Consider the following 14,064-nt stretch of genomic DNA (forward strand, 5'->3'; position numbering starts at 1 on the left):
GCATGCGCCGTTTCTTACCGTCCGCTCTCGGAAAATTCCGAAGCAGTTCGCCATTAGACTGGTTCCTGTTCGATTTTGCAATAGAAGATTGGTAATCTTTTAATATGTGAAGCTTTGAAAATATAAGGCAAATTAAAACCAGAGATTTTTTTAAATAACTCTTTGAGAGAAAAAATATCATAAATGCACAGTTGTTGAGAAAACTCCTCTTTTTTTATTTAAATATTTCTACATAAAAGAATAAACCACGAATGCGCAGAATGTATCTTACAATAATCTTAGAAAATCGGTGAACCAGTCTATTATCTGATTACTCGGTTATGACACGTACGGGTCAGATGCAAGCGTCCAGTAGACTAGGGATATCGAGGTCAACACGCTGGCGGTTGGGGAAAGGTATTTTCATTTTCTTGTTACGAAGTGAACTGAAAAACTATTGTTATTTTATATATCATTTTAAAAACAGGTTTCGTGTCTTTCGATTTAAACAGTAGCACGTTTTTTTTGCGGTATTCCTACTTTCATTTTGGACAACATTTGAAGGCTTTTCCAAATTGCGTCATTAAAACCTGGAATGATAGCCGTCCAATGAAAACGCTTCTTGCATTTCAGATATAGGCGAGTGTGCGGTCAAGGTCAAAATTGCGAGAGGGTGATTCGAAGAGAAATACCGCAACAAAAACGTTCGATTTGGACATTAACGCGTCTAACTGAATGAGTCACAATGGTAGGGATGATATTTCAAGCCCTTCTTTGTAATGCGTGCGCAAAGTTTGCATGTCAGTCTGTATGTAACGAGTTTAAGGTGATTTGTTCGTAGTCATTAATTTTTTGCATCGTTTTCATTATTCACCAGTTATTATTTTAGACTAATGCATCAGTCAATTGAAACCACGCCCCCCCCCCCCGTTCAGGGGAATGGTGAGGACCCTGACCATAGGTCCAGCCAATCTTGGCTAAAATCACATCCTGCGGGGATGAACAGATGGTTTAATCTCGCCAAATGCCCCCGCACCCCAGGGGCCCTAGGTAAGGCCCATTCCCTGCCATATTTAAAGCGAGACATAACCATCCCATTCACCCTGCAATGCAGGGCCACCCGGCTATCCCCGGTATACCCCCGGACCTTGGGGGTTGTGGTTACAATTGACTGGTGCATTAGTTTAAAATAATAAACATGTTTTACGGGATTCTATCTCAATAAAATGGATATTTATATTTATCATCCTACATTCCAGTTTCTACCACAAGAGTTGTAAATATTGAACAGAAAGGGCTTCATCTTCAAGATGAAAACTGCAAAAAATGGCCACCAACAATAATGGGCCAGGACTGAGGAGTTCCAAGAAATGAGTATTCTTCAGCCCACAAATATCAGTGCTGCCCAAAACCAGGTTTGTTCTCTTTCTTAGTTTCCTGTTAACTTTATGATTTCAGAACAATAGCCAGCATTCATATTAAAAATGAAATCCCAAACCTTCTGCATTTTGTGTTGTTATGTAACACAACTAAAGCTAGGCAAATATTTTGTTAAGTTTTTAACAGCAACTTTAAATAGCATTGCTTTTGGTATTAACATTCAACCTTTAATAAAACAAAAACATATGGATGTTTCAATGCATTTCAATAAATATTTGAATGTATTTACAATTATTCACAATTTCATATAATGTTTAAAAAAATTAACTCTACAAGCTTACATTATTTCACAATATAATCTTTTTTTAGACATCATTTTGATATTTATTTCGCACAAAATACATGACCTATAAACAAGCCTTCCTAAAAATTAATAACATTTTTTCACTTTTTCTAACAAAATTGCTTAACTCAATAGCTGAATAAAGGAATGAAATCATTACTTGTATATAAATACTTAATCTTAATTATTATTCTGCAATTCATGCATCAATGTTTGATTTGTAAAACCTGATTCAGAATTGACATCAAATTGCAAATTACCTGTCAATTCACATTTCGAATAAAGCTTATGAAATCAACCTTGAAACCTAACAAATTCACCTCAGTTTAATGTTAAGAGTTATTTTATTTCTCATGTTTCATGTTATCAGGTCTTCAGTGCTACATTCACTTATCATTTATCATGATATCATAACAAACTCCTTTCATATCTTTTTAGAGTGTGGCAACAAGTAAATGGACCTTGACAAATGTCCTCCATGTTAGAGCCAGTCCCTTACACAAGTGACCTACTTTTGCACAGCTGAGGTTGTTATCAAACGCAGCAGTAGGTATGAAATGCGGAAACTGTTCCAACTTGATCTTCAACAGTTGAGTTACTCCTCATCACAATACCTGAACTGAAAACAATCGGTGAAGATCCTGCACTTCACTTCTACCTCACAGTGCTCTTCCCTATAAACGCTAGAGGAAAGTTTGAAAATGAAAAACTTGTCATTGCAAGAAAGGACCAATTGATTCTTAACGAAACAACCTGCCTCAATGCTTTAGCTGACACTACATCAAGTCAACACAAGGCAATTTGTTTTTCTCGCAACCTGACCGGTATGTTGAATCTGATCAAAATTGTACACAACCACTGGTCAAGAATATAGAAATACAAGTTGTATGATCAGTAACCTAAAATATTCTTGAATATTTGACCATAATAAAAGAGTATTTGTTAAAGTTATACATATTGTGTGTAGTGTAGGTAAGATCAATGTCAAGGTTATTTTGGCTAAAAAAAAGGAAAATGAGTCTTGATTCATAACATCGATGAAATAGCAAGCCTTAAGTATTTTCGATAAAGTGATACATATATTTTGTGGTGATGTCATAACCTTGTTTCACTGTTTTTGAAGAGAAAACACATGTTATAAATATATTATCACATTTGTGTTTTTTTAGCTCGACTATTTTAAGAATAAGGTGGGCTATACTATTCGCTCTGGTGTCGGTGTCCGGTTCAAGTTTTAGGGCAAGTTGGGATTTTCACTTATAAGTCCAATACCCTTCATTCAATTGACTTAATACCTCACACAATTGTTCAGGGCCATCATATAATGGGAATAGATAACTCCTTTATACAAGTTATGGCCCCTGATTGACTATCAAACTTAGGTTAAAGTTTTAGGGCAGGTTGGGATATTTATTAATAACTTCTCTACCATTCGTTCATTTAACTTAATACTTGACACATTTGTTCAGGACCATCACACAATGAGGTTACATAACTCTGTATTATCCTCAATACAAGTTATAGCCCCTGATTGACTTAGGTTAAAGGTTTAGGGCAGGTTAAAGTTTTAGAACAAGTTGGGATTTTCACTAATAAGTCCAATACCCTTCATTCAATTGACTTAATACTTTACACAGTTGTTCAGTGCCATCACATAATTAGGTATGATAACTCCATATCATATTTTATTCACATAATGGCACCTGATTGACTATGGAACTTAGGTTAAAATTTTAGGGCAGGTTGATATATTTATTGATAACTTCTATACCCTCCATTCATATTATCCTTAATACAAGTTATGGCCCCTGATTAACTTAGGTTAAAGTTTTAGGGCAAGTTGGGATTTTAATAAAAAAAACTTCTATACCTTCATTCAATGTACTTAATACTTCGCATAATTATTGACGACCATCTTACACTTAGGAACATAACTTCATGTTAACCCTAAATACAAATTATTGCCCTTGAATGTTTTTTTTTCTTTTTAACTCTTCTTTTAATTCCTTTTGAAAGGCACATTTTTATATTCCTAACCACATTTTCATAAAGGGAAAACAAGATATTTGAATGACCTGTGTCATTGTTCGGGCGGGCTGGTGTTAGAGCAGCGTCAAAGTCACCTTATGTATCGAATAATTTTAGCTAGGTTTGACATAAAGAGACCAAACTTGGTATATGCAAAGAGTTTATGGAGACCTTTTATGGGAATGCGTTTGAGGCCCCTATGATCAAGGTCAAGGTTACTATTAATAGAAAAAGGGTTGGTTTTGAATAACTTAAGTAAGGATCTTCTAATTGGTACCAAATTTGGTATATAGGAAGAGTTTATAGAGACCTTTCTTGAGATTGTGTTTTTGGCCCGGAGAGTTATGGTCTAGGTCAAGGTCAAAATAGAAATATGGTAAGTACTGAATAACTCAAGGAAGGGTTGACATAGTGTGACCAAACTTGGTATATAGGACAAGTTTATGCAGAGCTTTAATGGATGCTTTTTGGCCCCCTAGGGTCGTTGTCACTGTTACTAAAAATAGATTACTGTTTCAGTTAAGGCTCACATACTGTGACCAAACTTGATATTTGTAGGAAGAGTTTATAGCGCGGACACGAGTATGTGTACTCTGACATTTAAATATCTCGTGTGACTTTGATCTTTATGGACCCTGGTCAATGTCACTGCTCATCGTCTCAATGAGGACAACATTTGTACCAAGCAATATGGTAATCCATCAATGCATAAGTAAGCTATAGCACGGACACGAAATGTTACAGCCAGATGGACAGACAGACTGATGAAGTGTTTCTGTAATCCCCTCCCCACTCTGTGGCAGGAGATTTGAAATTTGATATTTATAAAATAGTGTACTTCCATTTTTGCCTATGTTGTGTTTTACCATTCTGTCAATATGTTAAGTGACAGTTGTGCCAATATCTTACATTATTTAATAACCTCATCATAATGATTACTTATCTTCCTATTGTTTTCTTAAATGTTCTGCAATTTCAATAATTATTTACAAAACATGTTCCTAAAATCAGAGACATTTGACAGTATTATAAGACTTCTCATTCAAGGTTTTGTCTATCTGAACACTGATGTTTGCATAATGCTCTGTAGATATCACTATGCTTTTGCTAAGTTTAATTCCCATTAATGTTTAAATTAATTTCTCATATGTACATATATTTAACAATGTTCTGTTTTTCAACATCTCACTTAAACAGTTACAAAATGTTAATTTACAAGAAATACTTGTATTTATATCACTATGTCATTTTGCCATGTCACCCTTCTTTACTACCTGTTATGCTTAAAGCTGCATTCTCACAGATTTACCATTTGTACAACTTTTTTTATTGTTTGTCTTGGAAAGCGCAAATTTTGTGTTAATATCCGCAAACAAATGATTTAAGATTACTGACAAAAGATCAAATCACAGATTTTCATATTTCCATTTGAAAATTAATGTCTTATGGCTTAAGCTGTTACTAACAGTTTAAGAAAATTGCATAAAACATCAATTTTTGAACTTAAGTATAAAAATCTGCAATCTTTTTTTGTCAACAGTCTTATATAACTGGTTTCAATGGATTTTCGCAAAATATGGCTCGTTCTAAGTCAAAAAATGAAAAAGTTGTCAAAACGTTCAATCTGTGAGAGTGCAGCTTTAACTCTGATGAATATATCATTCAATGTCTCTTTTATAGGCACTGACTCTCCATTTACAAACATTAGAATTCATAATGCTTAAAAAAGTATGCCTGTTTCAACTTCTCAACTTACCCTGCTTTTTTTTGCATGACCCTTAGCCATTCTATTGTGTGTTGTTGTTTTTCATTTTTGTGATTTATGACTTTTCAAACTTTAAAAAATAATGGCCTTTTGGCTATCAACCATATTAGCAATGTTTATACTGATAATATAAAACTCCAGGCATATCATTTATATTTTTGGGTTTGACAAGTTTCAAATTTTAAGTTAGTACAGCATTTAACAAATATACCTATATTCAACCCAATTCATTCCAACATTACAACTGAAACTGAGTCTTTTTAAGCCCCCCCATGTAAAAGATATTTATCACCCTATAAATAGTTTCATTCAAATACTGTGCATTTGCATACTAGGTACATATTACTAGGTTTTCATGCATTTTCATTTATATTCTTTTCTTTCATACCTGTTCTATTTCATTGCTTATGAAATAGTGGCGGCATGTATTTTAGTATTGTATTAATTTGTCTGTGTGCATTCTTATTCCAAGTATTGGTCATAATGTATATGTCGCACTTACACCAAATTATAACAAATATTCTATCTATTGTTTATTACAGTTCAGTACAACTCTGCCATTCCCAACATACATACTAACTCTGTATATTTTGTTATCATGCTTATTACTCTTTGTTGTATACAAAATGTATATAAAATGTCATATTGCTCATGTTCTTTCTTGTTTGTACATATGTTCACATTTCAGTAATACTCAATGCAGTATTTATTCTTATATTTCAATGTCATATTTTAAAGAATTGAGAAGTTTTACAGGCAAAATAACATTAACACATTTCCACCAAACTTTGTACAAATGCTTCACTTTTCATGTATTAAAACATATTCCTCACTTCATTTCATTGTAACCTATAATTTTCAGCACTTTCTTCATAAATCTTTGGTGTCATTATATTTCCATACACATTAAGTGATCAACTTCCTAGTCATACCACTATCAACCTGCATCACATTCTGCTCATCATTCTTATATCTTATGCCTTAAAAGTGCATAATGCATGATGATTACATAATGTTTATTACCTATAAGTGTCAGTATATGCTAAACTTGTTTCCTTTGTTTAAAACATCCTGCATGCCTATAAATCATCTACGCCACAGAACAAGGAAAATGACATTAATAATGATGATCAGACTTCTTTCTTTCAGCTCATGTATAACCAACTTTTAGTTTATGTTAAATGTATTTTTTTAATTGTGTTAAAATCTGTTACATTAGCAAACAGTTGTATGTGTTTTTCAGTTAGAAACAATGGATTTGTAACACTTAATTATAACGGTCAACTTGTTTCGCGAATTATTAGCAAAAAGTAAACATTGTTTTAAGCAGATGTCCTTAATTAGTTTTTTGAATAAACCTTTGGTGCTACTCCTGTTTAAAGTCAACATTTCACCAAAGTACTTCAAATTCTCAACGTTTCGAACTTTGCCCAGAATTTACCAAATCATGTTGGCATATTTAACATTTCAGCTATCATATCAGCCACTCCAAAAGAAAACCACCACTGTGGCCATGTTGTCTTTTATAAATGTGTGTATATTGATACAGTTCATGAATAAAGTTATTTGATACAATTATGGTTTCTGTCATAGATATACCATCAGTTGTACAATTGTTATTGTGTTAAGTTTCATTTTCATTTCAAAACAACAGCCCAATTCTGTCATCTTTTAAGTAACTTCATTTCACTGACATCTACAATCAATGTTAGTCCTTACCTCATTTACTTCGTTCTGACCCTACATATAGACTTGCATAACCAATAGTTGGCCCGCGCTAACATCCAATTGCTGCATCTTGCAGCAACTTTTGTACTTGTTATACGTTTATCTTATTAAAGTTCACTACGCCTTTTTGAACTCCATAGTAAGTCTAATCTGCCATTCGTGCACCATACCGACTTACCTCACGAAGTGTGCGCTGTATGGAGTTGGTCAGGTTGTACAAGGTGGAGTGAGGGTACGGTGATCCATTCGTGCACCATACCGACTTACCTCACGAAGTGTGCGCTGTATGGAGTTGGTCAGGTTGTACAAGGTGGAGTGAGGGTACGGTGATCCATTCGTGCACCATACCGACTTTCCTCACGAAGTGTGCGCTGTATTGAGCTGGTCAGGTTGTACAAGGTGGAGTGAGGGTACGGTGATCCATTCGTGCACCATACCGACTTTCCTCACGAAGTGTGCGCTGTATGGAGTTGGTCAGGTTGTACAAGGTGGAGTGAGGGTACGGTGATCCATTCGTGCACCATACCGACTTACCTCACGAAGTGTGCGCTGTATGGAGTTGGTCAGGTTGTACAAGGTGGAGGGAGGGTACGGTGATCCATTCGTGCACCATACCGACTTTCCTCACGAAGTGTGCGCTGTATGGAGTTGGTCAGGTTGTACAAGGTGGAGGGAGGGTACGGTGATCCATTCGTGCACAATACCGACTTTCCTCACGAAGTGTGCGCTGTATGGAGTTGGTCAGGTTGTACAAGGTGGAGTGAGGGTACGGTGATCCATTCGTGCACCATACCGACTTTCCTCACGAAGTGTGCGCTGTATGGAGTTGGTCAGGTTGTACAAGGTGGAGTGAGGGTACGGTGATCCATTCGTGCACAATACCGACTTACCTCACGAAGTGTGCGCTGTATGGAGTTGGTCAGGTTGTACAAGGTGGAGTGAGGGTACGGTGATCCATTCGTGCACCATACCGACTTACCTCACGAAGTGTGCGCTGTATGGAGTTGGTCAGGTTGTACAAGGTGGAGGGAGGGTACGGTGATCCATTCGTGCACAATACCGACTTTCCTCACGAAGTGTGCGCTGTATGGAGTTGGTCAGGTTGTACAAGGTGGAGTGAGGGTACGGTGATCCATTCGTGCACCATACCGACTTTCCTCACGAAGTGTGCGCTGTATGGAGTTGGTCAGGTTGTACAAGGTGGAGTGAGGGTACGGTGATCCATTCGTGCACAATACCGACTTTCCTCACGAAGTGTGCGCTGTATGGAGTTGGTCAGGTTGTACAAGGTGGAGTGAGGGTACGGTGATCCATTCGTGCACAATACCGACTTTCCTCACGAAGTGTGCGCTGTATGGAGTTGGTCAGGTTGTACAAGGTGGAGGGAGGGTACGGTGATCCATTCGTGCACAATACCGACTTTCCTCACGAAGTGTGCGCTGTATGGAGCTGGTCAGGTTGTACAAGGTGGAGGGAGGGTACGGTGATCCATTCGTGAACCATACCGACTTTCCTCACGAAGTGTGCGCTGTATTTAGCTGGTTAGGTTGTACAAGGTGGAGGGAGGGTACGGTGATCCATTCGTGCACAATACCGACTTACCTCACGAAGTGTGCGCTGTATGGAGTTGGTCAGGTTGTACAAGGTGGAGGGAGGGTACGGTGATCCATTCGTGCACAATACCGACTTACCTCACGAAGTGTGCGCTGTATTGAGCTGGTCAGGTTGTACAAGGTGGAGGGAGGGTACGGTGATCCATTCGTGCACAATACCGACTTTCCTCACGAAGTGTGTGCTGTATTGAGCTGGTCAGGTTGTACAAGGTGGAGTGAGGGTACGGTGATCCATTCGTGCACCATACCGACTTACCTCACGAAGTGTGCGCTGTATGGAGTTGGTCAGGTTGTACAAGGTGGAGGGAGGGTACGGTGATCCATTCGTGCACAATACCGACTTTCCTCACGAAGTGTGCGCTGTATTGAGCTGGTCAGGTTGTACAAGGTGGAGTGAGGGTACGGTGATCCATTCGTGCACCATACCGACTTTCCTCACGAAGTGTGCGCTGTATGGAGCTGGTCAGGTTGTACAAGGTGGAGTGAGGGTACGGTGATCCATTCGTGCACCATACCGACTTACCTCACGAAGTGTGCGCTGTATTGAGCTGGTCAGGTTGTACAAGGTGGAGTGAGGGTACGGTGATCCATTCGTGCACCATACCGACTTACCTCACGAAGTGTGCGCTGTATTGAGCTGGTCAGGTTGTACAAGGTGGAGTGAGGGTACGGTGATCCATTCGTGCACCATACCGACTTTCCTCACGAAGTGTGCGCTGTATGGAGTTGGTCAGGTTGTACAAGGTGGAGTGAGGGTACGGTGATCCATTCGTGCACCATACCGACTTACCTCACGAAGTGTGCGCTGTATTGAGCTGGTCAGGTTGTACAAGGTGGAGTGAGGGTACGGTGATCCATTCGTGCACCATACCGACTTTCCTCACGAAGTGTGCGCTGTATGGAGTTGGTCAGGTTGTACAAGGTGGAGTGAGGGTACGGTGATCCATTCGTGCACCATACCGACTTACCTCACGAAGTGTGCGCTGTATTGAGCTGGTCAGGTTGTACAAGGTGGAGGGAGGGTACGGTGATCCATTCGTGCACCATACCGACTTTCCTCACGAAGTGTGCGCTGTATTGAGCTGGTCAGGTTGTACAAGGTGGAGGGAGGGTACGGTGATCCATTCGTGAACCATACCGACTTACCTCACGAAGTGTGCGCTGTATGGAGTTGGTCAGGTTGTACAAGGTGGAGGGAGGGTACGGTGATCCATTCGTGCACAATACCGACTTTCCTCACGAAGTGTGTGCTGTATTGAGCTGGTCAGGTTGTACAAGGTGGAGGGAGGGTACGGTGATCCATTCGTGAACCATACCGACTTTCCTCACGAAGTGTGTGCTGTATTGAGCTGGTCAGGTTGTACAAGGTGGAGGGAGGGTACGGTGATCCATTCGTGCACAATACCGACTTACCTCACGAAGTGTGCGCTGTATTGAGCTGGTCAGGTTGTACAAGGTGGAGTGAGGGTACGGTGATCCATTCGTGCACAATACCGACTTTCCTCACGAAGTGTGTGCTGTATTGAGCTGGTCAGGTTGTACAAGGTGGAGGGAGGGTACGGTGATCCATTCGTGCACCATACCGACTTACCTCACGAAGTGTGCGCTGTATGGAGTTGGTCAGGTTGTACAAGGTGGAGTGAGGGTACGGTGATCCATTCGTGCACCATACCGACTTTCCTCACGAAGTGTGCGCTGTATGGAGTTGGTCAGGTTGTACAAGGTGGAGTGAGGGTACGGTGATCCATTCGTGCACAATACCGACTTACCTCACGAAGTGTGCGCTGTATTGAGCTGGTCAGGTTGTACAAGGTGGAGTGAGGGTACGGTGATCCATTCGTGCACCATACCGACTTTCCTCACGAAGTGTGTGCTGTATTGAGCTGGTCAGGTTGTACAAGGTGGAGGGAGGGTACGGTGATCCATTCGTGAACCATACCGACTTTCCTCACGAAGTGTGTGCTGTATTGAGCTGGTCAGGTTGTACAAGGTGGAGGGAGGGTACGGTGATCCATTCGTGCACAATACCGACTTACCTCACGAAGTGTGCGCTGTATGGAGTTGGTCAGGTTGTACAAGGTGGAGTGAGGGTACGGTGATCCATTCGTGCACCATACCGACTTTCCTCACGAAGTGTGCGCTGTATGGAGTTGGTCAGGTTGTACAAGGTGGAGTGAGGGTACGGTGATCCATTCGTGCACCATACCGACTTTCCTCACGAAGTGTGCGCTGTATTGAGCTGGTCAGGTTGTACAAGGTGGAGGGAGGGTACGGTGATCCATTCGTGCACCATACCGACTTACCTCACGAAGTGTGCGCTGTATGGAGTTGGTCAGGTTGTACAAGGTGGAGTGAGGGTACGGTGATCCATTCGTGCACCATACCGACTTACCTCACGAAGTGTGCGCTGTATGGAGTTGGTCAGGTTGTACAAGGTGGAGGGAGGGTACGGTGATCCATTCGTGCACCATACCGACTTTCCTCACGAAGTGTGTGCTGTATTGAGCTGGTCAGGTTGTACAAGGTGGAGGGAGGGTACGGTGATCCATTCGTGCACCATACCGACTTTCCTCACGAAGTGTGCGCTGTATGGAGTTGGTCAGGTTGTACAAGGTGGAGGGAGGGTACGGTGATCTATCCTTGCGGCTGCATTCAGTATTAAATCTCGACAGCCAAAAGTTGATGCTTTAAGTTGAATGTTTGTCAAGATCAAGAGGCACCGCATCAGTGTCACCAAGAAACGTTTCCACTTTAGAGTTTTGCCATCTAGCCCATTCCGCATAACAGTTAAAGGCCCAGCAATTTTGTTTTCTCGTATTCCTTCGAATCCCATCGACCTTATGTTCCTACAGATCCTTTTCGGTCAATGTCCGAACACTGTCAAAACGATTATTTTCATGAACATTGACGAGAACTAGATTTTGTGTCGGTAATTGATCCAGCTGCGTTATTGAAATATCAGAATCACCGGTAAATAATTCGCAAAATTCATCCATCTTTTAAAGAAGAAACGATAAGTTCAATTTTTACCTAAAATAGTGTGGTCAGTTATATCTTAGATTACTCTGAATGGTCACTATGTGCGTGTATATTTTTAAAGATATTTGGGCACGAAATTTCGTGCTAAGGCCAAATGAAGAATATAAGTGATTTATGGGAAATAAATTCAATGCACCATTAAATTATATTTCAGCTTTCAAAAGGAATTACCAACACTGTTAATATTCACGCTTTTTGATTCAAATAAAATATAAATCGTGAAGGAAAGGGAAAACTTCTTTTTAAGTAAACTGGCAAAACCGGAACATCAACTTTTCAACAAATTACTTTTCTTCATTCAATTTGAATAAGAATTAGTATTATAGTTCACATGGCCTTTGTACACTTTTGCAACTTAAAATAACAGTGAACACCAAATTTCGTACCGAGGCCAAAAATAATGAATATGTTATAAATACATTTCATCTCTTTAAACAAATCCAATTTCATTAAAATCCTAAATTTTCATGAAGATCAAAATTCACCTAATAGTACAACTTTTTTTAAATAACGCGTTTGGCGAAATGTCACTTATATGTAAAATAAATGCTGCGTCTTTATTCGTTATAATGACACACATTTTTCTGTTAAGTTTACGTGGCCAAAGTCGGATAGACACCGCGTCGCTCGGGTATATATCTCAAAGATACGTCCACGAAGTGGCTATCCTATACTAAATTTAGCATTTAGCATCATATATACGAGATACTAAAAAGAACAAAAAACAACAACATTTTAATATTCTATTGTAAATAGTTTGGTGTTATTCAATTGATTGTTGACAAAGATGCATGTTGAAAGAATAATCTTAACTATTTAAATATTGGTTTCACCCAAACTATCAATTAAAATTTCATGGTTATATACACTATACAGTGATTAAGAAATATGATAACTACCAAATGTTGCACTATATCTTTTAGGTTAATCTAATTTCAATATAATTTACATAAGACCAAATTCCTGTATAGTTTACATTAACTTGTGTATTGATAAGTTTCACCTGATTCACTGTCACAATATCGTCTGCTTTCTTGTCATGTGTATTTTTATACAAAAGACATTCCTATAGGCAGCCGACTGCAAAGTCCACGTGCAGTTTACGGTCATAATAACATTGAGTGGTAATAGTTGTTTATATTCCATCGGTAGACACTTACTGACCTATTTGTGTTTATTTCTTTATTATGTTACGTTAATATTTTGGTGCATTGACGTTCGAATCTATACCTTTACTCGCACGGCTCAGAATTTGGTAATTAATTGTGTTATGTTACATATTCGCAGTGGACATATATTTTTATTATTTGAATAGTTTATTTAATTGTTATTTATGATCATCAATTAAAGTTCATTTCGAGGTATACAACTTTTCGGATTGCGCATTTTGAACGCGGTCTATACTATATTTGATTTACCTTGTATTGATTTCAGATTGAGTTCATTTAATCAGGTAATTATTTTAAATTTTCAAGTGTGTTCTGACAATTAATGTTTATTTTTTCTTTGATTTTTGTATTTACTTTTTTTACACATATTTTACCTTGCAGTATGTCACAAAAAGTTTCTGTTGAAAATGTTGTTCGGGCTATGATGACTCATTTTAACGCCACGTCCAAGACAGCAACGGCGAAGGTTGAGTTGGAGGAAGCGGTAGTTACACAGCCGCGGGCCATGCCAGAGTTCCACCGCCTCCAGGTCTTCCGCCAATGTCGACACCCATTTCTGGTCATCATTTTAATTTTAATCCACCGGTTTCTGGATAACATCATTCTATGTTTGCGGTTCCGATGCCGCCATTACCCAAGATCCCCAGTTTTTACGGCCATCTGTCTACTCCGACAGGTGAGGTACAATTTATGGTATGGTGATTCGGGGTGTAGTGTTTCATCCAGGCTGGAGACATGCCAAAAGCTACCATTTTGAATGTGATTCGTTCATCCTTACGGGTCAGGGCTCGTGATATGTTAGTGCCTTTAGGTGAGCGTGCTTGTTAATCTTCTGTTGTTTCTAAGTTAGATGCGTTGTTTTTTATGCGTCGTCTAAGGAGGATCTTTTACAATAGTACTTTAACTCTGCGCAGTAACAAGGTGAGTCAATTACTAGATACGCATGTATATTAAAAATTCATCTGCAGATGAAAATGGACAAAGTGACACCGTATTCTGCCAGAAACGACCTTCTTTGGC

At 39.2% G+C, this 14,064-nt stretch overlaps 1 protein-coding gene and 1 long non-coding RNA gene across 2 annotated transcripts; one reads left to right on the forward strand and one right to left on the reverse strand.

Moving 5' to 3' along the window:
- Nucleotides 1-14,064, reverse strand: part of LOC128205404 (tRNA-splicing endonuclease subunit Sen2-like) — a 72,216-nt gene that overhangs the window by 43,587 nt on the left and 14,565 nt on the right.
- Nucleotides 219-7,070, forward strand: LOC128205411 (uncharacterized). 2 transcript variants are annotated; one of them, XR_008256242.1, is made up of 4 exons: nucleotides 219-396; nucleotides 613-727; nucleotides 1,239-1,394; nucleotides 2,141-7,070. It is a non-coding gene; the product is annotated as an uncharacterized LOC128205411 (long non-coding RNA). The 2 variants fall into 2 exon arrangements; XR_008256241.1 differs by lacking the exon at nucleotides 219-396 and having other exon boundaries at nucleotides 499-727.

The sequence above is a fragment of the Mya arenaria genome, chromosome 10 (genome assembly GCF_026914265.1).
Source record: "Mya arenaria isolate MELC-2E11 chromosome 10, ASM2691426v1".
Lineage (NCBI taxonomy): Eukaryota > Metazoa > Mollusca > Bivalvia > Myida > Myidae > Mya > Mya arenaria.